Consider the following 24,158-nt stretch of genomic DNA (forward strand, 5'->3'; position numbering starts at 1 on the left):
TATGGTTTCCTATCTATCCAAAGGAACTCTGAGTTGTGAACAAGAATAAAAAAACACAATATAATTAGAACAAAAACATGGAAACAAAGACAATGTTGAATCCCAATAAAACCTGCATAAGCAATCAATCACACCATGCTAGCTCCATCAACATGGAGCCCATTCCCAGTAACTGGATGCAAAAAAAAAAGTCTTCAGTGCTTCCTTAGGGTCAAGAAATAAGGGCATTCCCTGTTTTGGAGAGAGACAAAGGAGGGAGGGAGGGAAGGAAGGAAGGAAAAAGGAAGGAAGGAAGGAAGGAAGGAAGGAACGAAGGAAGGAAGGAAGGAAATGATAGAATGACATGGAAGAAGGGAAGAAAGAGAGAGAGAGGAAGGGAGTGGCATCCGCAGGATGGGTCAGTGACAAAAGCAGCATTGTGCAAGCCCTTCTCCTTTTCAATATGCATTATGATATTACATATACACTATTATGAGTTGAAGCTTGGGTGAAAGTTTTAGAATTGGGTGGGCTCCAGATTTTAGAATAATATTTCTTTCATATGTTTTAAATTCACTAGGTTCTCTGAATTTGTTTCCTTCTGTACTACACACTGTACTATTTTTTTATCATGCATTATATTATGATTTATTACATACTTACTAAAAGAATCAAAAGAAAAACATCATAGTACCAATTCTATCCAATCAAATCTATTCACTGGTTAGCAACCAACATTAAGACTAATATTTACAACTAAAACATAACAAATAGAACAACCATAGAGATTTAAAAGCTTGCTTTACAAACTGCCCAGAGTCACTGAAGTTAATAGAATAACAGAGTTGGAAGGGACTTTAGAAGTCTTCTAGTACAATTTCTGCTCAAGCAGGAGATCTTATACCATTTCAGACAAAGATTGGTTGTCCAATCTCTTCTTTAAAACCTCCACTTTTGGAGCACCAGAAGTTCTGGAGGCAAGCTGATCCATTGATTAATATTCCTCACAAAATTTCTCCTTATTTCTCGGTTGATTCTCTCCTTGACTAGTTTCCATCCATTTCTTCTTGTTATACCTTCAAATGGTTTGGAGAATGGATTGACCCACTCTTCTTTGTAGTAGCTCTATGGAAGTTGGGCAGCATATAGATTTAATAAACTGGGTATTATTATTATTAATAAACTGGTTATTATTGTTGTTGTTTTGTTGTTGCAAAGTATGTAGACATCTATAATGAATAAAACATAGCTGAAAACTACTAATCATATTGATAATGGGGTAACCAATAGCCAAGTCACATATTAGCCCATTAGTCAAATAACAGTGTCTTTAACTCCCATTTAAAGGCCACCAACTTTTTGCAGAAATGCAAAAGAGAAAGAGGGATCTGAATCCAGAGTTATGAGTCCAGGGGCCCCAAATGGGCCAGAGCTTGGGGTTTACAAACAAGGAAGAAGAAAAAATACCCTAACCAAACTAACACAAGGAATGTGAAGGCTTGTAGAGAGAAAGAACAGTAGGCTGATACTGGAGTATGGTTGTGATGACCCAGGGCATGGCACAAAGGCAACACAGTCAGAGAATAAGAATGAGGTCCTTTATTAGCTCCAACTTTGCCCCCAATGACTTAGTTACCTTCTGGTCTAGAGAAAAACTCTCCCATGAACCTGCACCAGTTTTTGGCTGCAGATATTCTAGTCCAAACTTTGTAAACTGAAAACTTTAAACTATAAATCTACAAGGCAAAATAAGGTAATAAATCTGGCAGAGCAAGATACAGGAGTTCCAGAAATGAAGTAACAAAGCAGTAAATCAAACCAGTTGGGAGGATGTCAGGAACTCAGATAACCACAGCCAAACACAAAATAAACTCAACATTTGTTCCTGACAACCGTCCTACCCACCTGCCTCTCTTTAAACACCATCCCCAGGTGTACCTTGTGAAGTGAATCAGGGCCCTTCCCTCCTTCGTAACCCACATTGCTCTCTTCTCCATTGTTCCCTGCATGCCCTAGGATGAAGAGGGGATGGGCCCTGGTCTTCCTCTGAACTCCCTCTCCCTTGTTCTACCTCTTCCCTGCTCTGCCCAGCCCTGCTCTGCCCTTCCCCAGTTTCCTCCACAGCCAACGGAGCCACTCTCCTGCTCCCTGTCAGCTTTTTATCTTCCTCCTCAGATTCAGACTCTGATGGGGGGCATGACAATGGTGACAGTAAGATTCAAAATGTAAGATGCCAGGATTTTGAGCTTTGTTGTAATTCAAATATGGAACCAATGAGAAGAAATGAAGTGTAATGAAATATGGGAATGTTATGGAAGATGCAAAGCAGTCCAAATGGATTGCGGTGGCCTAGGATGGAGAGAAGAATTGCCAGGAAACCATTGCAATAATTTCAGTGGAAAGCAATCAAATCATGTACCACATGAAAAAAGCAACAAAAAAAATTGGTTCCTATCAACATATCAAATAAAAATTTGTGACCCTCATTGCAAGATCAATGAACAGTTACAAAGTCAATACATACTAGAGACAGTAAGTTGTTTCCAAATTTAATGCTGTTCTTGGGTTTTTTTAATGAACATTTTTCCACTGCATTTTCATCGTTCAATATCCAAAAAAGTATTTATGAGCACTACAAAAAAATTAAAAATGTTGATTTGCATACAGAACAAATTGATTCTGTTGAAATCCCACTGAAAGCAATGTAAAATGTTAATTGAACGTCATAGAGGAATCTAGATTAGGTTTTATTGCATAATTGTCCTATCTCGTTCCCAAAATTTTATGAACGCTTGTGATTATTTTACCCTTGCTTAAAAAACAGGAAATATGAGAAGAGAAGAGAAGAGAAGAGAAGAGAAGAGAAGAGAAGAGAAGAGAAGAGAAGAGAAGAGAAGAGAAGAGAAGAGAAGAGAATATATTGGGCACACAATAAACTATTAATCTGAAAATATCTCACTTATTTCAGCTTTTTGGCCCTTAACAAACCAATGATATCAGTATTCAAGGAATGCAGCACATCTACACAGAGTATATGAACAACTAATTATTGATCATTACCAAAATGCTCTATCCCAACAAGAAGAATTGTATTAATTTACTTATCAGAGTCATCATTAGTATTTGATTATATATTGAAGATTTATATAAAAATGTTAAATAAACTGCAAGAGAATCCAGTTTATTACTTTAAGCTAATATATTGCAGCAATTCTGACCTGTTAAAATTTTCAAAGAAAGTAATTATTTTCCCTTTTACCCACCTATATGAGGGAAATTGCCTAGAACATCTTTGTTCCTTGTTTACATACCACAATAACTGAAAATATTAAAATTATTTATTTGAATTTTATGTCACATTAAACATGTTTCTGCTTTCAAGTGCATTATTCTTGCTTTATTGAACTCAACTGAAATACACTCTATTATTACTCTTTATTTATGAAGGTGACATTCACACTACTAATCAAGCAGTTTGGCATTTGGTAGCAGAGATACAATGGAGAAAAGTATATGCACTAAACTCAAATAATTTGTTTTGTGAATGAAATGATATCACCATGCACATTTGGCATTGGACAAATTATTAATCTGCAAAAAAAAATTATAAGAAGGCAGTGCCTACAAAGCCTGAAAGAAATTGCTACTTAAAGGGGAATGTTAATATCCTACCTGAACCAACAAGTAAAATGATCAGCCTTAACTGCACTGCATTCTAATTAATATTAAGGGTTTCACATCCCTGTTTTAATTTGTTCTGCTACATTATTAGATCATGTTCTCGATTTCAACTATTCCTTGCTGAATAGTTTCTGCAATCTGCCTTTTAAATCCTCTGCAACAAATCTCCATATACCAATTCTGAATCCGGCTCTTTAATGGAGTCAGTTCCTAGGAACTGTCTCACACTGCAGAATGCATGTTTCTGTTGATAGATCTAATGTTCAGGGTTATGGTATGAGTTTTCAAAATTACTGTGCCCATTTTAAAAGTGTGATCTTTCTGGAAAAAAGTTCAGCTGCAAGCTCTACGGTAATGAAAGGTGTACAGAAATATTTCTGAACTGCAAGTTCTGAATGAATGGGGTCTGCAGTTATTCTTATTGAAATGAATGCAGTTAAAGTGGGCAAAAAGTGAATCCAGCAGAAGAGGGTTTACACAAGCCTGCCCTCGGGACAAGTGCTTGGAAGCTGCCTTAAGCCTGGGCAGCAATACTGATTGATATACGAGTAGAGACACACATGGAAATATAATTCTCTCAGTAGGATCCACTATCATTCAAATATTGAAAATAGCATTGCTCATGTTTCTGACATGACTGGGTGCTGACTGTCCTGAGGCATCTCTGTAACTATTTCTTGAATGTGAGGAACACAAATGGGCTTTGCATGTAGAGAGCAGGTAGCACACAGTTTCAAACTGTGCCCCAACTTCAGAAGAGTTTTCAGTTAATGGTAGAAGTTGTTACTATTAATATTGTTTTGTTACCACTTTGAAAGAAAATACTAGAATTCCCCTCGGTATAGTACTAACTCCATCTTCTAGAGCAGAGGTTTCCAAACTTGACAACTTTAAGACATGTGGACTTCAAGTCTTAAAGTTGCCAAGTTGCCAAGTTTGAGGACCCCTGTTCTAGAGTTTAATTTTAACCTGGCTTTAGCCGTCTTCAGACATCAAGGAATGATTTTAAAGAGATCTCTAGCAAGCCCTGGGCTGTAATGTAAAGCTGAAAATGATCAACGTTGTCTGTCTGTCTGTCTGTCTTTCTATCTTTCTATCTATCTATCACCTATCAATCATCTATCCATCTAATTTCTATAGCTGTCCATTTTACAAAAAGTGATTTTGGAGAATGAATGAATGAATGAATGAATGAATACACAGATACACTCACACATACAGTACATATGCAGACATACACTAGACACAAGAGAGATAATATTAACCACAATAAGACCTCAAAATTTCAAAATCTTCAATATTGATTGCATAGCACGGTGAACTGCCAGAGAATTTCTCCCAGAAGTTTCATCTATGTGTCAAACAGTGAGGAGGACAGGACCTTCAAAAGAAAGGTGGTGCTTCATAAGAAAGGGACCACCAGGCCAATCTTTTACCCAACTGCCACTCCATAAAACCACCCAATAAGATAGGAATAAAACTTCTGCAGAACGGGGCCCAGAACTTACACAGGAAGTCCAAACAGAAACCACGGTTAACAGTACTGTATGTTCTCAAATGGGCTGATAGAAGCACTTGGGAATTTAGTGATGGGCACTATTTCCAGCAAGATTCTGATGGATATCTGATATATTGACCAATGTTTTTATCCAATGCCCAGTGTTGAACCCTGAATAAACAGAATCCGAAATCTACATCCTCTTTAGTGCTCTGTAGTTGAGATTCTCACCATTCATTCAACTACTACAGAGTATAAGAAAGATGAGATTGATAGAGAAATGCAGGAATTAGTACATAGGCAAAGGGGAACTGAAACATTTTTAAAAACCAGAACAAGATAACATTCAGAAAGGCTCAGCCAGATGCCTCCTTGTGGTTGTACAACACAATCAGTCTTACAAGGTCTGGTAATCTCAATGAAAGTCATTTTTGCCTTTCTGTGGTCTGATCATATGGCTGGCAACAACTTCTCCAAAAAGAGAAGGTTGAAGATTAGGAAAGAGTAATCAATACAGCTGGATCTAAGACTGGCTCCTTTCAAGGCCGCTGGCCTCTTCCTCCTGAAATGAACTATTGATTACCTCTGTCTCTCTCTCCTCACAACTCTGGAGCTAACGGGGACATAGACCAAGCCCCACAAGTGGCAAAACCCATATCAGAGAGTACCATATCCCAGTGGTAGTCAACCTGGTCCCTACCGCCCACTAGTGGGCATTCCAGCTTTCATGGTGGGCGGTAGGGGTTTTGTCCCCTACTTTATAAATCACCATTACTGTGGAACTGGTGGGCGGTTAGAGAAAATTTTACTACTAACAGAGATACAAAAGTGGGCGGTAGGTATAAAAAGGTTGACTACCCTTGCCTTATCCTCTTCACTAGAAAAAAAAAGTTCCAAATAAAATGGCAGCATCAGATTCTACCCAGAAAGACTTAATCTGAGCAACTTTTATTAGAAAACTGCTATCCAAGATGTTCAGTATGGCCAGGGAAGTGATTTGCCTTCCACCACTCCCTAGGGTATATTTCACTATCCTAAGCAAGACCTTTGGCCAATATTACATGTGACACTGTAATAAACTATCCATGCTTTGCCTCACTTATAGCTCTTTCTCTACCTCCTTTTTTGACAGTAGTCTTTAGAGATCCTTTCTGTCATTTCATCTCTCAGAAGTCCTTAGCAAACCCCCAGGCACACTGTAGGGTGGGATGAGTGCACAGAAAGAGTATCTTGGTAGCAATTTTTTTGAGAAACCAAATTGCTTCCTGTTGCTAGAGGCCAACCAGGCAATTGATGGAACCGCCTGCCAACTCCCTGGGAAACACTCCCAAGTGCCATCTGGAAATTCAGCAAATGATCTTCCTTATATGTCCCCTTGCCCTGCAGAGGTTTTGGATGATAGTCAATCTTAATTAGATCAGGAAGCAATCTAAGCACAAGAATGAGTTGTTAGATGCAGTCTCGTATTCAGATCACAGCTGTGGCTACAAGTACCTCAGTGGCCTTGATGATATTTATTTATACCTCATCCTAATATTATCTCTGGGAGGAAAGGAAATAGACTTCCCATAAAGTCCCTACCATATGGACTCTATGGGAAGTACCTTAGCAGGACCAGTAACCATATTAGACTCCTTCATATGCATTGGACATGAACTGAATGAGGTCTTTTCTAGAATTTCCAGGAGTTGCAGGCACTGAAAGAGGCACATAGGCACATGTGTCAAGATGGAACAACAATGTCTTCTGGTTATTCAAACTGACAGAAGCCAGAAGTGAAGCATTCCACCTCATTTCATTTTACAAAGAGCATCATTTAAAGACCTGAATGAATACTTGACTATCTATATTAGTGGTAGCCAACTTGCAATTCTCCCATTATTTTGAACTAAACTCCCATAACCTCTTGCCACCAATTATGCTGAGAAGATTTGATGGGATGTGAAATCCAATATATCTGAAGAGTACAAACTCACATGCCTCTGTTCCTGCATTGTAACAGATACTCCCAAATGATCAAAAAGAAATTATGTGCTAATGATTTTCATATTGGTATGCAAACCTTTATCCAAATACGTTTCCTAGGAAAGGCATGTTAGCTAATCTCTGCAAGATAAATGCTAGAGATCATGATTAAATTTTATTTGGTTTGAGTCTGTCTTTAATTTTTTAAATAGACATGAAAAAAGAACTGCTTCCCATCCCTACCAGTCTGATATTATTATTATTTTTTAACTAAGCATAAAATGTGTTGGGCCATTCTTCATCTTCTGCAGTGGCTATAAAATCATCTCCATAGTTTAAAGAGACAGCAAGCCCCTCTTGTTTATCAGGATCAAAGAATTATTTCAAAATGGCAAGAGAAGCACTAGCAGTGATTAGCAAACATGCAGCAGGGGAAAGATTTCTTTCACATAAAAGAAGGCATAGACCATCTCTCATTCTTCAACCTTGCATTTTGTCCCTTTCCTTGCTGAGATTTTCTTTTAAGGCACAAGAATTAACCTGTGGATGATGGACATGTGTTCTAAAGATAGATAGCCCAAATGTCACAACACACTTTTGGTTGTTGCCATTTAATGTCAGAATTGTTACCTTGGAACTATAGTATATGCTTCAAGACGAGGTTGCATGCAAAACTCAGAATTTTCTTGAAATCTTTTTCCCAGAATAACTTTTTAATAAATATGGTTATCGGAGTCATTTGTTTCAATGCAAAATAAAAACAGAAATGAAATACAGTTCTTTCCTTAAAAATGTAAAAACTAAATCGAATCTGATCCTTTCCTCCCCTCATTTTCTCAGTGAACAGTAAAGTCCTTCTGGGAATCTTACAACTAGAATATGAGGTTACTGGACCTCCTAATAATTTTGTTTCTCAGCACTGCCATTCAAAGGCATATTTGAAAAATGGTTTCCTGCATTGCCCTCTACAGTTTTTTCCCAGTCTACCCATTAGCACAAGCCATAAGTCACCACTTATTAAAAGGTTTCAGATACGGTAGTACATTGTACCTGCTCTCTGTAAGTAGCTCAATTATTCCAGATATAATTTATCCCTATTTCTCAACAGCCAACCGACAGAAGACTTTACTTGAGGTCCTCTGATGGTCTATCTATCTATCTATCTATCCATCTATCTATCTATCTATCAACTATCAATCCATTGATCAATCAATTGATCTATCAATTGATCTATCATCGATCTATCTATCATCAATTGATCTTTCTATCAATCTATCTAGCAAGATTTTTTTTAAATTTCAAAAAAATAATGTGGATTGCATAGCATTCCAATTGGTATATGTATAACATACCAATTAGCCAACCTAAAACTTTTGGTCCTTTTTGCAAAAGAATCTAATGGACTTCAGTGAAGCAATTTCTAGTCAATTAAACTTCACTGGCAACTTGACTAAAATGAATCATTTACTATCATTTAAATGAAATCCAGAGTATCTCACTGTGGTGGGACTGACTGTGAGCAATGTATTCTGCATTATTGACCTTATCCTATTGCAGACGGCGCTGTTGATGGGCAACTTCAAGGATTCATCCTAATTTTTAAACAATCTTTAAACTGGAGACCAATCCTTCACCCTGAAGATGCTTCCCCCTCCCCCCCCTCAAAAAAAGATTCTCCTGTTATAGTTGTTTATGTATAGAACTAAAAATAAGGAATGTTATGTGCGCCCTTTAAAACTCATAAGATACATCAAGCAAAATTAACTCAAACTTCTTGGGGTGGTCATTAAAAAAGAGTTTTCTATCAGTTTTGTCCAATCGAGATGTGCAATTGAAAAGTCATTGGAATAGTCTTTTTCATAGCATGAAAACTGCAAAGAGACCTCAGCTTTGCTGTCAATCATCAGCAGAAGTCAGGAATTTAAGGACTAATGTAAAACATCAAACCAGAAAGAGAACAAGGGACTGGGATGTGAACGGAAAAGTTTTGCATTTGAAATCTGTTCTATTGCCTCCAAACAATGAAACATGGATTTGATATCAAGTAATATATTGCTGGCCATCTCACTGACCAAACTGAATGGAAAAGCTCAATACAATAATCTACAACTTAAAAATAAGAGGATACTTAAAACTACATTTGATACCTGTGGAATTGCCAGTTCAATGTTCCCTTGGGGAAATCTCTTTTGTTTCATCTATATTTAGAAGAAATATACATATAATTTCTACCCTCTTTAAAATTCATAAAGAAAAACTAACTGTTTAGCACACTTTTGTCATCAAAGGAATGTAAAAGATCTGCCTCAATTCAAACAAATCTTTAAAATGTACATGGTCAAGAATTTGTGCAACAATACCATCCACCATTTTTTTAAAAAGAGGAATGACCTGTTGCCAAAATTATACAGAAACATCAAAGACTGCCCCCTCCCCACTACACACACACACACACACACACACACACACACTGTGCAGGCTTTACATTTCTCAGTGATGCAAAGATTGGGAAGAAGCTTAAAACAAGTAAATCAGTAGAAACCATTTAGAGTAGATTATTTAAAAACCCATGTTGTTGTTTTTCAGAATGCCTAAGTCTCCTCAAGCATCTGAGGGTTATTTGCTCCTAAGACCTTTTTAATATGGCTGTATTGTAAGACTGCAGTGGCAGAGCCTCTGTGGCAATAGAGAGCATTTTTTTCTCTTTGAAACACAACTTGGGAGCCACCATTCTATGTATCCTCATTTAATAATGCCTTTATTTAACAAGATCAGGGGGGTGGGAATGACTGTCCTCAGCAAACATAACATGCTCTGTAACCTTCTTTCCTTTAATGCTGCAGTATTTTAAATACATGTGTGAGCATGCACACACACACACACACACACACATACAAACCAAATCCCTAAAGCAAGCGAAAGATTTACAAAGCTAATAAAATATATAAAAAAGCGAAGACTGACAGACAAAGAAATAAATTTAGTCTGTTTTCCTATTTGCTTTAACAAGCCCAGGAAGAATATGTTCTGCTGCACCTACTAAATATCCGTAACCCTTAAAGTACATGTGCAGTTGCTGCACTTTGATGATTGCTAGAAAAGCCACAGAAAACCCTTAAGGTATTAAGGAAAAAGCTTTTAATATCCAGGTATATACCCTACGACATCACCAGTCTGAAGTCTATGTAGATATGCCTAATTATTTTCTTACAAGGTTGAGCCTAATTGACCACTTGCTTAATTGATGAATCCTTCACGATTTGGACAGAGGTTGAGAAGAACATGAAGAGTAGCAAAATATTTATTTAGAGGCGCATATTAAAACCCACAGACCTGTCCCTTTGCAGCCATGCATCCACAAAAAAAAAAAGGATGGGGGTGTGGGTGACCCAACAACGTGCAAGCAGCAGAGTCAATAACTCAGTGCAGTAAACTATACCATTTTCAGATGGTTGAGCAGAATTTTAAGTAAGTTGCCTTGGGTTTCGACCTGCCGAAGTGAAAGGCTTCCAAGCTTTAATGGGCTAAGAGTCCTGCCAGACATGCACAGAATTCACATTTCCACATTTGCATAATAAACTGTATTTCTCCTTGTGTGCTTTAGCTCTTGTGGCAAAGGCAGAGGATCAATGGCAGGCTACAAGACTCCAGTTCCTTCTTCCCTTGAAATCTCTGCCTTTGCGTATAACTTACACCGGTCACATACAGCTTCAAGCAGACAACAGCTGGTTTCTGACAGGGCTGGGAGGGAAAAGGCAAAACTTCCAGTCAAATCAAAGACTACCTATGTCATTTGCACCGCACCCTTCCTTCCCCATCTCTGCAAAACCTGAAAAGTTAACCGGAATCTTTCCTCAAATCTCAGCCATGCCGCTACCCCACCAGATTCTAATGCATGTGGCAAAGCTTTGCTGGCTAGTGGTGGTGTGTGTATGTCTGTGTTTTTACAAATCTCAAAGACCTGGTGTAGAACCTTTCCAATATCCTGAAGGGAAGCATCCTAAAGCCACCAGATGTAGTCAAGAACAAGCATGAGATTGTTATTTTTTTTTGTATATAAAAGGTGTCCACATTAATGAAGCATGATGCCTAAATCAGCAGGTTTAATTAAAGCTACTACCAGAAGGCAGAGAGGGCTAAGTCACTTCCACCATCGCTCCCGGCTTCCACCCACCCTGACTTCCTTGATGCTCCCCAAAAGGAAAATCACTTTCTCCTACCTTCTGACAGGATTGCTTCCTCATCGAGCCCCTACTCATCCTCCTGCTTCAAGGGGAAAAGGCTCTCCCCCTCCCCTTTTGTTCCTAAAACAACATGGGCAGTTCTTGGTTTTCTTCAGGGAGATCGTCTGTCTCAGTCAGCCTGCCGGCGAGCGAACCACTAGATACTCCAGCAGAAGTGCTGGGGAAGGGATATCCTCCGCGTGGCAAAAATCCTCAGCAGTTTCAGTTCAGGCAGAACATCTCCTGTCTAGCTGCAGCAGCAGCAGCAGCAGCAGCAACAGCAGCGGGAGCAGCAGCAGCAGCAAAGGCAATGCTTCGGTACTCTGCAGGCCACAGCGTTCATACCTTATACATCACTACCACATTCTTTGTAATAGGCAGGCATAATGGAGCATTTCATCACCTACTGTCCCAGAGTTTTGTCTAGGCAGTTGCATTTCTGCCTCGGAAGGTTCTTCATCATTCTTACTGTCTTCATCTCATCAGTAGGCTGTTTATGTCGCAGCAGGGGCAGCAAAACAAGCAAGTTATCATTGAGATGGTGGGATTTCGCTCTGTGCATTAGGTTTGCCATATGTGAATCTCTCTGTGTGGGTAGGCGTATGAAAGTGTCTACGTAGGTAAATTGATATAGGTATCGATACTGTATTGATGGAGAATGCTTTCTCCCCCTGTGCATGGGTGGGGGGGAGGGAGGGAGAGTGGAAAGGCTTGGTGAAATCCAAGCATGATTTCCATACTGTCATATGACAAGAATGTCAGCAGAGAAAATTTAAAAAGTTTATTATCTTGGAGTCATGCTCGTCTGATCTGAAGATGGGACATGGGAGTGAACATGGGGCTTTGATGGTCCATGGTTTATTGGGGATGGGTGTGTCCGTGGTCTAACTTCTTCAGAGGTATTCTCAAATATAGCTAATACTCAGAACAAGTGAGCCATTTGTGCGATTGGCAATAATTTGTATGAAAAGGTCACCAGCAATTGGCAGTACCTAGTTGACCTTGGCTAATCTGCAGAGAGCTAAGAAGAATAGACCTCAGTAGTACTTGAAGGAGGGATCATCAAGAAATAGGTTAGACCTTAATTTAAAACAAACCCATATAGGAAAGCAAGAAAAAGCCATTTCCCTATTGTTTCAATATATATCTATATTGTTTCCATGAAGTCATCAGGAATGGAGCTATACATTGAGAGAGACTTTACTTATATGTGAAGATCAGGTACATATCAGCGAGCAAAGATTTAAAAGTCCTCTACTGCCATGTTTGGTATTTAGGCTTCAGTTTTGTTTTTTGCAAGGCCATTCTCAAATATTGTTATCATGAATATTGTACTGATTTGAAAGAACAATGACCTTGAACTGAAACTAATTCATTCCAAATTGGAAAACTAGAATAAGATATGTATTTATAATAATATCTTTATGTACATGTTTGATGCAGCAGTTAAGGCATCAGGCAAGAAACCAGGAAACCATGATTCTCTCCTCAGACATGAGGACAGTTGGGTGACTTTGGGTCAGCACCTTCTCTCCCGCCCTAGGAAGGAGGCAATGGCAAACCATTTCTGAAAAACCTTGCCAAGAAAACTGCAGAGACCTATCCAGGAAGCCCTGAGAATCAGACATGATTGAATGGAAGAGGAAAAATCTATACGCATACATGCAGATACATATACAACTAAAATTCATGTTGAGTCCTAGCTTCTCTATCATGTCAACTCATGGCTTCTATCTCCAGCTAAAACCAGTCCTAGAGATTCCCTTGTGATTCAATAAATGCATGAACACATTTATAGTTGTATATACCTAACAAAGTCCATGCTCCTCACAAAAAAAAAGCTGATCAAGATATGAGAGAAAGGGGGGGGGGGGGGGAGAGATGGACGGATAGTTAGACAGACGTAAGACATATAGAGATATACTGATATTGATATTAACTAAATTAATGACTACTAACTACAGTTAATTCCTCTATAAAAGAGGGAACACATTTTACAAGATAAATTGAGCCATATTAGATATATTTTCTTGCTCTCTCTTTCTGTCACAGACAGACAGACACACACACACCACTTTTCCAAAAAAATAAGTACCCAAGAACCACACACAACAAAACAGGACTAGAATGAAGAAAGGGGAAGAGGTAACAGGGTGGAAAAGCAAAGTGAGAGAATCCCAGTTTAGGCCTTTACAATTGATTAGCCAATCAGCCCCACCCACCCAAGCAATGGCTAATTTTCAAAGATGCCTATGGTTTCAGCAGTGATTTTTGGCAGTTATTCACAATGATAAAAATGCCCTTGTGTACAAACAACGTTTCTATTGGTATCAACCCAACTGAAGACAACAATTGCAATTTGCAGTTAATTGTTTGGTGTAAAATTGTGTCCTTCTGCAAATACAGCAATTTGGAGCTCAGGATTGAAACTGGGTGAGTAATAAATGTATTTGTATGCAACTGAACCTTTTCTGGATTTTTAAAAATCCATATTAAGTGCTGTCCTTTTTCAATCAATTAGATTTGAATGTTTGAAGACTTATGCATCTCTGCTTCATAAACTGGACTATAAATCAAAGTAAACAAACCAAAAACCACTTCCTCTTAAGACCTTGATCAATCAAAACCAAGCCAAAGTCAGGTTTGATTGTTTCATTTCCTTCTTAAACTCCTGTAACCATTTGCAACTTGACATTATGCCTAAGGTTCTCTAAAACACCAGCAGGAGACTATGAGTCATATCAAATCACGTGGTCGCCCATGCAATCATATAATGATAATGCCATATCCATCTGCTCCTTTTCACATTGTGTCTCAAAGTTGATGGGAGGGGGAGAATAGGAAGTAGAATGGAGGAAAAGGAACATTAAATTATCTCGTCTCTTCCGTCTGTTCCCTCTGTGCAGCTTCAGACAAGGCAATGATATTCAGTTCACTTATATTTCACCAAATGTTCTACTTGGTTTTTGCAAAATTTTAAGTGTCACTAGATTTTAAAATCACTGTTGACCTTGTTTCAATCTCTGGATAGATTTTCTGTTTTATAAGAATTATAGAAGACATGCAGCTGAACCTCTGGATTTCCCTAGAGATGTACAAAATGGTGATGTATTAGACCAGGAGTGTCAAACTCGTGGCGTCACGGCGGTGTCAAATGACATGTCGGGACTTAATGCGTGACAGACAGACAGACACTTTGTTTCAGTTGTTGACCAATAAAAATATATTTGGTAAAACAAACAAAGCACAGCTAATTCCTAACATCAACCAAAGGTCAATCAACTATAACCTCAACCTTAATCCTAACACATCTGTTGCTAATCTTATTAATACAATAAGCAGATATCCCTAAAAAGTTGTAACCGGAATACAAGTTCTCTGTAAAATAATGGGGGCATTGCTTGAGCCTTTTTCAGCATTCACTGCAACTCCTTCTGACAGCAGTCACCATTTTAAATGGAAAACATGCATAACCCCGGAAAATTTCTACCAGTTGGATTTATAACTGACCAACCACACTCAACATGTAGTCCTTAATGGAACTGCATCTACATGGAGGAAAGTATCAGTAGAGTACCTCAAGGCTCTGTCTTAAACCCAGTACTTTTCAATGTCTTCATAAATGATTTAGATGAGGGGCTAAAAGGGGAACTCATCAAAGTTGCAAATGACACCAAGTTGGCAAGAACAGCCAACACTTCAGAAGATACAGAAGGATCTTGACGGACTTCAACACTGACCCCTATCTAGTAAAATTAAATTCAGTGGTGAGAAAAGTACATTTAGGCAAGAAAAAACAAATGCACGGGAATAGAATAGGTGGTACCTGGCTCAAAAGTAGTAACTGTGAGGGGGATCTTGGAATCCTAGTGGACAATCACTTAAGTATGAGTCAGCAGTGTGCTGCAACTTCCAAAAAAGCCAACATAGTCCTAAGCTGCACTAACAAAGGGATAGAATCAGGATCGTGGGGACTGTTGATACCATTTTATACACCTTGGTAAGAATACATTTGGAATATTGAATCCAGTGTTGGTCATCATGATATAAAAAAGATGTTGAGACTCTAAAAAGAGTACAAAGAAGAGCAACAAAGATGATTAGGGGACTGGAGGTTAAAACATATAAAGAATGGTTGATGGAATTAGGTATGTCTAATTTAATGAAAAGAAGGACTAGGGGCAGGGGTGGGATTCTACAGGTTCGCACCTATTCGCCAGAAATGGTTGTTAACATTCTAAGCAGTTCAGAGAACCAGTTATTATAAGAAATTACTGGCCTAATCCTGTAAGGAAGGCAGGAAGGAAACATTCTGGTGTTGCTTACAGAAACTGCCTCTCTATTACATTCTTGGCAGGACTAGACTTCCTGTCTCAGGAACGTCTCTGGAGTTTTTTTCCTCTCCTTTGCTGGTACTTTGCTTGTGTGGAGTGACCATTCAAAGTTACAATGGCACTGAAAAAAAGTGACATGGCCATTTTTCACACTTACAACTGTTGCAGCATCCCCACAGTCATGAGAGGCCAGGCAAGGAGATGCGTGCCTCGGTGTGAGTGATATTGAATTGGCCACGCCCAGCCAATAACATGACCACCAAGCCACACCCACCAACTTAGCCACACCCACAGAACCGGTTGTTAAAAAATTTGAATCCCACCCCTGACTAGGGGTGACATGATACTAGTGTTCCAATATCTAAGGGATAGCCACAAAGAAAGGGGAGTCAACCTATTCTCCAAAACACCTGAGGATAGGTAGGACAAGAAGCAATGGGTGGAAACTAATGAAGAGAGAACCAAGTTAGAACTAAGAAGTTTCCTGACAATTAGAACAATTAAATCAGTGGAATGGCTTGCCTCCAGAAGTTGTGGATGCTCCAACATTAGACATTTTTAAGAAGAGATTGGATGGCTATTCACATAGAATGGTGTAGGGTCTCCAGCTTGAGCAAGGGGTTGGACTAGAAAACCTCCAAGGTCTTTTCCAACTCTGTTATTATGTTAAAATCCTCTCATTTTCTATCAAATTATTAAGCCTTGTCTCCTGCCTTCAAATATTTTCTACCTGAAGTAATGGATTGCAGTCTCGTATTATCTTTTTTTCCCCACACATAATTTATAACATTGTTTAGAACTTCAACTCCACCAACAAGCCAAAAATACAAGGGATGTTTTCATTATTTTTTAAGCCCTCCTATGCTAACTCGTGCAAAGTTGTAATAGTTGCTTCTTTATAGGCTGTCCTGAGATCTCTGACACTGGATTTTTGCCTTGGTGTTGTTTCTCTTAAAGAACAAAGGATAAATAAAGCTGTCAAGTGCCTTATCGATTATATGTGATTAACGTATACTTTGCTTGCCCATCTTGTCTCTTGACTTTTCCATCCCATTTCTTTTTGCTTAGGATGGGAAGGAAGCAATAACCAGCCCAGGAGTTATGATCTCATTGTCTCCTTTTTGGAAAAATGTTGGAAGATGTAGATCTTAATGTTGCTCAATAAAATCAACCAAAGTCAGATTTTTATTCCTTTTTTAAAAAAATTTTTACGGACACTCCAAGTGTATTTTAAAAAGAACCCCATTATTTTAGCTTGCTAAGACAAATGTTTTTAACCAACATTACTCTGAGGAATAGTCCAAAGCAATTCAATACAATTTTGTCATGAACCTGAGTTTATAAAAGTACTTTTTCACACTAAAACCAATTAGTCCAGAAGAAAGAGTAACACTTCTGTCATGATGTTCAGAAGTGAATTCTCCTCACAGGATAAGGAGAAGAGTTCGATGAGAGAGTTTATTTGCCTGAGAGCTGAGCAAACAATTGATGCATAGATCATTCATTCCTGAATCTACAACTCAAGTATGTTATCTTATATCTCTAAGCCCATGAGAGCAACAGATGGCAGACCATGGAATGGAACAGCAAAGAAGCTTAATATTCATGTTTTTCATAGTCTAATAATATGTAAAATTCTGTTAATTGGGCAACTAATGCAAGTAGTAAAGAAGCTTCAAGATAGGGATATTTGAGAATCAGAACTGTCTGCTGAACAGGCTATGCTCCATTGGAATTAATAAGCCCCAGTTGACTTTGGATGGAATCATTACTGCTTCTACAAATGAGTCCTGAGCAAAAGCCAACTAGCTGTTGAGAGCAATTTCCAAATAAAGTGAGTTTTTTGGTCCTTTGGCGTATTATTGAACTTTGGTTCATTTCTGGTTTATCTTCTATATCATTTCCTTTGATATCTAGAATTGTTTGGGTAGCTTTGGCTACTTTCATTCTCTTCCTCTTATTGTTAAGTGACTCCTTCCATACATAACTGACTTCGACTTGCCTAGAAAAATGTTTGACTTTTATTGACAGGATAAATTGCCATTAGGTTTAAAATAACAAACCTTTAGAATGGAAATGTCCCTAATCTGTACCACTTTTAAATACTGAGAAAGACAAAGATGAATATAAGGAATATATTTTGCCGAGTTCTTGTGTTTTTTGCTACCTCTTCTCAACACTGTATAGATTGTCAGTTTCTATCACAGGCCCAAGATCATGTACCAGAATGCCAAAAAAAAAAACCTCCTATCCTTCGTTCATATGCATTGCTGCTAGCAGGATGTATCTATACCTCTTGGGAGATGCCCATTGTCACAAAACAGCTGGACAAGCAAAGGGACAAACCTCAAGAGATTATGCTGTAGCAGCCGCAGAGCTGCAGTGCATGGCTGGAGTGATAACCAGATTACAATGTTTGCAAAGCAGGCCAAGTCCAAAACCAAAATAAGCAAGAGGTGACCCATCTAATCTAGCAGCTGCAGATCACATCATAGCTTGTCAACTGGGAAATGATGCAACTGAAAGCCTACTCACTGGTTTCTATTCGCTTTGTACGTCTTTTCTTAAAGTGCCATTTCATCCTTATCATAAAGGGCTGGCAATAAAGAGGAGAACGATATAACATTCTGAACGCAACATTCTCTCCGAAACCTTATCCACATCCCTATTTTTAATCTTTTCAAATTAGGTGACTATCTGCAAAGGTATATTAGTCCTTTTTATAAAGTCAGTATGTTGCCCCAGGAATAAAATACATGATCTATGTGGTATTCTACTACTGCATTTCATTCTGATCATTTTTCTTTTGTCCCCCAAAGCAAGAATGAAAGTGCCTAATTGTCGCTCGTTGAGATTAAGGAACTGTGACTGCCTCTATTTTTGAAGAGGACAATCCTCAACCATTTCTGCTGAGAAGGGCAAAAATACTTCCACTCTGATTTCCAGACAATTCACATTGTCTCTCCCAACTAACCAGGGGGCAAAGCAGTAAACACCTGCTGGATCATATAACAGAAATTGAACTCTGAACTATTATTGGTCAAATGTGAACCTATAGCAGTAAAAGCTCATCTATCAAAGCTCTAGCAATAAATCCAGACATGAAGTGCCAGTGTGGATGCACCCTTTCCTTTCTGAATCCAAGTCCTTTTTAGTAAAAGACCTGGGTATGTTTTGTACTTAGCAGAGCATAAAATGTGACATTTACTTCCATCCTTTGAATGTCATTATGTGGCTTACTTGAGTTCTACTACCGTGTTTCTCATATAATAAGGCCGGGTCTTATTTTTTTTTTTTGAGCCCCGAAAAAACGGCCAGGCCGTCTTTTTGGGGGTGACTTAATTCCCCCCCTTGCATCTTAGGGCGGGCGGTGATGGCTTGGATGTTGACCTCGGCATTGGTGGGGCAGTTTGTATCAGGGTCAACGCAGGCAGCACCATATCCGGGTGTTCAACAAAAGTACTTCCTAACGGCAAGCCCCCCTGCCATTTCCCGCCCCATTTCGCATGTTTTAATATAGGCCTTAATTTGAGGGGAGGGGCTTAATTTCATTTCATGCCTATAAAACATGCTGGGACTTCCTATTGGGGGAGGCCGTATTGTTGGAGAAACAGGGTACTGAGTTGCATAGTAACAGATAATTTTACATATCATTGCACTATGAATATTAAGTGGACAGTAGACAAGCACCTATTTCTAAACAGACATTATAGGTGCACCCACCCTATTATCAGGAAGTGGTCAGAGCATGACAAAAGTAACTTTTGTTTGAAGCTTCTGAGCTATGGAGCAACCTTTCTCCTGAGGTCAGATAAGCATTCAGCTTTATAAAAGCCATTAGTAGAACCTTTATTTAGGAAAGCATTTTGAGCAAGATGAACATCTGTATTGCTGCAATATATTATTATCATTGTAGTATTGCCAAGGGTTTAATATTGTTTTGCTGTTGCAAGCCACCAGGAGTCTGTACAGATCATAGGAGATATTTATAACATTAATGAGTTTAATATCATAATTATTTGCTCCCAAATCAATCCAAACCACAATTTTAAATGGGGAAAAAAATCTCCAACCTTGAAGTACAGTTTAAAAAAGTAAAGCTTCATTCATATTTAGAAACAGCCAAGAAAAAACACCATTAGATTGTTTAATCAAAGGAGGATCAGTGTCTAGGGAAAAAAGTCCCAAGAAAATAAAATTCACCATCACATGTGATGAAAGCAAATGGAATTATTTACTCTACAACATTATAAATTGAAATATTTTATTCATTATTTAATCATCCCTACTGAGCTCACCCAATGGCTTTGTTCTGTCATGGAATACATCAGGACTTAAACTGCAGTTGTTTCCTCAGAAAACCAACCCACTTGTATACAAATAGAAGGGCACGTTTTCATAATTCAGCAATACAAGGATCTATCATCTGTGGATTTTATGTGTACAACTTCTTAATAGCAGGCAAGCTGCACTCCCTCTCTCCTTGCTATACAGTAATGAATCCATTTAAGTAAGCTTGACCTCTTCAGTGGTATGAAATACATTAATTCTTCATTTGCTAGCCAGATGAGAAATAAAATAAAAATTCTTCATTTACTAGCACAATGAGAAATAGAATAAAAATCAGGTAGCAGATTTACTCACAAATGTGCCACACCTGCTGAGAAAAAAAGGTGAGGAAGGGATGGAGGGAGGGAGAGGGAAGGAAGGAAGGAAGGAAGGAAGGAAGGAAGGAAGGAAGGAGTGGGGGAGGGAGGAAGGAAAGAAGGAAGAAGGAAGGAAGGAAGGAAGGAAGGAAGGAAGGAAGGAAGGAAGGAAGGAAGGAAGGAAGGAAGGAAGGAAGGAAGGAAGGAAGGAATTGGGACAATTCCTGACAATTGGGAATATTTTGTACTGGTACAGGTTCCAATATACATATTTAGGAAAATAATAAATTTCAAATAATATCTGTGTGTGAAATGCTTTCATCATTAGCTGTAGAATATTTATAAAATTAATGATGAATTTGAATCTCAGGAGAATATGTTGAAATCTTTGTTACCTCATGTTGTTCACTGAGCCCATTGGACTCTTCTAGGCTAATGGTTCATACATTGGTACACACATCATAGCTTGGATTCAGAAGTAGTCTTGGTGGGACCTCTAGGTTTACCCATTTGTTTTTCTCCTCTGGAAACTTGAAGTTACTAACCAGAGCTACATGCAAATGGCTGGCTCAGAAATAAAATGCTTCTCATCAAATGAGCAGCTAGATCTCTTTTCCCTTGAAATCAAACCCTATATTTCCCTGTGCATCCCAAGCTGCAGTTGTCTGCTTTAGGGAGAAGTAAATATTTTTACTGTTACTTTTGATAAATGGTTTCGGACACCTACTTTCTTACAACTTTTAGAAGAACAGCCTTAGCCATTGTGACTTATCTAAAGTGCAATAAATTACTATCAGCTCTTTAAATGTAAGTATGTAGAGTCCAGGGTCATATCAGGTAATTGCAGCTAGCTGAACTTGGCTGATTTTGAGAAAGCTAAGCTTAGTGTGGAGGAGAAACTGCTAGGACGTCCAAGGCTCTAGGCAAGATAGTCAAGAAAAGTCAAGAAAACCAAACCAATCCAACATCACTCAAAACTAGGCATGCACGCCCCTAACTACTACTACTCCAACCACAACTGGCCTTAAATGCAAGCTACTCAATGCAAGAAGCCTTGTAAATAAAACACATGAATTTCCCCTCTTATTAAATACGGCTAAATTCAACATTATATTTGTCTGTGAAACATGGCTCAATGCATCTCTCCCTGACTCCATTACCACAGTAAGAGACTATCATGTTTACCAATCAGATCGTGAAATCCGTAGACGTGGTGGTATTGCTATCTTCTATAAAAAGTCCCTACATCTAAAAAACATCCAAGTTACCCAGGAGCTTGCTATTCCTGAGACCATCGTCTGTGAACTGTCCTTAAATATCACATTTCGGTTCTTACTATATTACAGAGCCCCTGATTATGACATTGAACATGCAAACAAGCTAAATACACTACTAACATGGGCAGCATCCTGCCCACACACTTTTATCTTTCTTGGTAACTTCAATCTACTTCATATTAACTGGACCCTTAACGAATGTGCAACTGAACCCACACATGCAACCTTCTACAATGCAGTAACAAATCTGGGACTAGAACAACTAGTAACTAACAACACTAGACTTAACAACTGCCTCGATCTCATCTTCTGCAATAGTTTGAATTCAATTTATGGAATACAAATTAAAGAACCCTTTTCCAACAGTGACCACAACATGATTGACTTTTGTCTCAACATACATCCACACAAAAATCATCACAACAATGGAATCCCCAATTATAACTTCAAAAAAGGCAACTATGATCTTATAAACAACGATCTCTCATCCCTTGATTGGCAATTTCTATTCTCTGGATGCAATACTGTAGAAGACCATTACAACATATTTTTACTTGAAGTCAAGAGTCATCAAACTATATGTACCATTAACAACTCCCAAAACCAGAAAAAAAACAAATTACCCATAACAATAAGGAAGCTTCAATCCAAAAAGAAATCACTTTGGCGGAAAAACAAATCTGGCCACGTTGCCAACTTCAAAAGCCGATACAAAAATTTATGCCACCAGATAAAAACTGAATGCACCAATTATCACATTAAGCAAGAGGAAAACCTTCTACACACCAATTCCACCCACGCTTTCTACAATTTTGTAAACAACAAACTAAAAGACTCAAAGTCCATCCCACCCCTGAAAGGACCTAATGATAAAGACTGAAACGATGACAACATTAAATCCAACCTCTTTAACACATTCTTTGGCTCAGTATTTGTAAACAGCAATGGATCATGCCCAGTGTTTTCTAGTCAAACCACAGACAACTACAATGATCTAATACATATCAATTTTACAGAAAACAATGTTGAGAAAGCACTACGCAATCTAAAACCATCTCTATCTATTGGACCGGATGGAATATGTGCCTACTTCTTAAAAAAGCTATCCACTGCCATAGCCAAACCTCTAAGCATAATCTTTGAAAAATCTTTCAGGACCAGCTCCTTGCCAAAACTATGGTCACAAGCCACGGTCATCCCCATCTTCAAAAAGGGAGAGCCCAGCCTAGTTGAAAATTACAGACCAATATCTTTATGCTGTGTCACCTGTAAAGTCATGGAATCAATTATTAACTAATCCATCATCCTCCACTTAGAAACAAACAACCTACTCTCTAATAAACAATTTAGTTTCAGGAAAAAACTATCATGTAATCTGCAACTCTTACACTGCAAAAACATATGGACTACACAACTCAATCAGGGCAAAGCAATAGATGCAATCTATATAGACTTCTGTCAAGCCTTTGATTTACTGGTACATGACAAACTACTCCTAAAACTAAAACCTTATGGTATCTCTGGACACCTGCATAACTGGATAGAAGCATTCCTGTCAAACAGACAACAAATGGTCAAAATTGGGAGCATCCTATCAAATTCTGTACCTGTCAACAGTGGTGTCCCCCAAGACAGTGTTCTAGGACCAACTCTTTTCATACTCTACATCAGTGGTCCCCAACCTTTTTTATGCCAGGGACCAGTTTCACTCAGAAACACTTTTTCAAGGACCGGGGGTGTCTGAGTTTGGTGGTTTGCTTGCAGACGTTTCATTATCTGACTAGGTAACATCTGATGTTGTTACCTAGTCGGGTAATAAAATGTCTGCTAGCAAACCACCAAGTTCAGGGAACGCCAATGCCTCCTCATTGGAACCCTGAGCGACAGATAGTCCCTGCAGGACGGCTGAGAAGCCTCGCCTCTCGGCCCTGCCTTCATCAGCCCCATCCCTCAGGTGTCTCCCTCCCTCCCTCAGCCTCATCCCTCAGGTGTCTGCCTCATTCCTCTCTCAGTCGCTCTCTCACTCCTCCACCAGCCCAGGAAGAAACTGCTTCAAAGAAGCCGGCAGGGTGGCTTTTCCTGTCGGCGCAGCTTCCCCAAAGCGCCCGTTCACCCCCACCCCGCCGCCCACGGTTCAATCCTCCGTTCTGCCTGCCTGCCTTCGTTTCTGGTGGTTTCGGAGCACAGCTTCTCCGAGCGCCCGTTCACCCCCGCCCCGCCCCGCTGCCCGCGGTTCAATCCAGTGCTCCGTTCTGCCTGCCTGCCTGCCTGCCTGCCTGCCTGCCTTGGTTTCTGGTAGTTTCGGAGCAGCTTCGGCTGAGAAAAAGAGGCGAATAGTTATTATTCTCAGCCGAAGCTGCTCCGAAACTACCAGAAATGAAGGCAGGCAGGCAGGCAGAATGGAGCACTGGATTGAACCTGGATTGATTGGCGGTGGGTGGGGGTGAAACGGGCGCTCGGAGGAGCTGCGCTGACAGGAAAGCCACCACCCCCCGGCTTCTTTGAAGCAGTTTCTTCCTGGGCTGGTGGAGGAGCGAGAGAGCGACTGAGAGAGG

General features: G+C 39.1%; 1 protein-coding gene across 8 annotated transcripts in view; it reads right to left on the minus strand.

The window, feature by feature from the left end:
* DAB1 (DAB adaptor protein 1) overlaps positions 1-11,642 on the minus strand; it is a 754,595-nt gene extending 742,953 nt beyond the window's left edge. For all 8 annotated transcript variants that reach the window (XR_015748591.1, XM_087960346.1, XM_087960344.1 and 5 more), the window contains exon 1: positions 11,344-11,642. The gene's annotated coding sequence lies outside the window, so the exon portion shown is untranslated. The remainder of the gene's footprint in view (positions 1-11,343) is intronic.
* Positions 11,643-24,158: the final 12,516 nt, after the last annotated feature.

Source organism: Notechis scutatus, chromosome 3 (genome assembly GCF_049901735.1).
Source record: "Notechis scutatus isolate UNSWTSFEM ecotype Mainland chromosome 3, rNotScu1.2, whole genome shotgun sequence".
NCBI lineage: Eukaryota > Metazoa > Chordata > Lepidosauria > Squamata > Elapidae > Notechis > Notechis scutatus.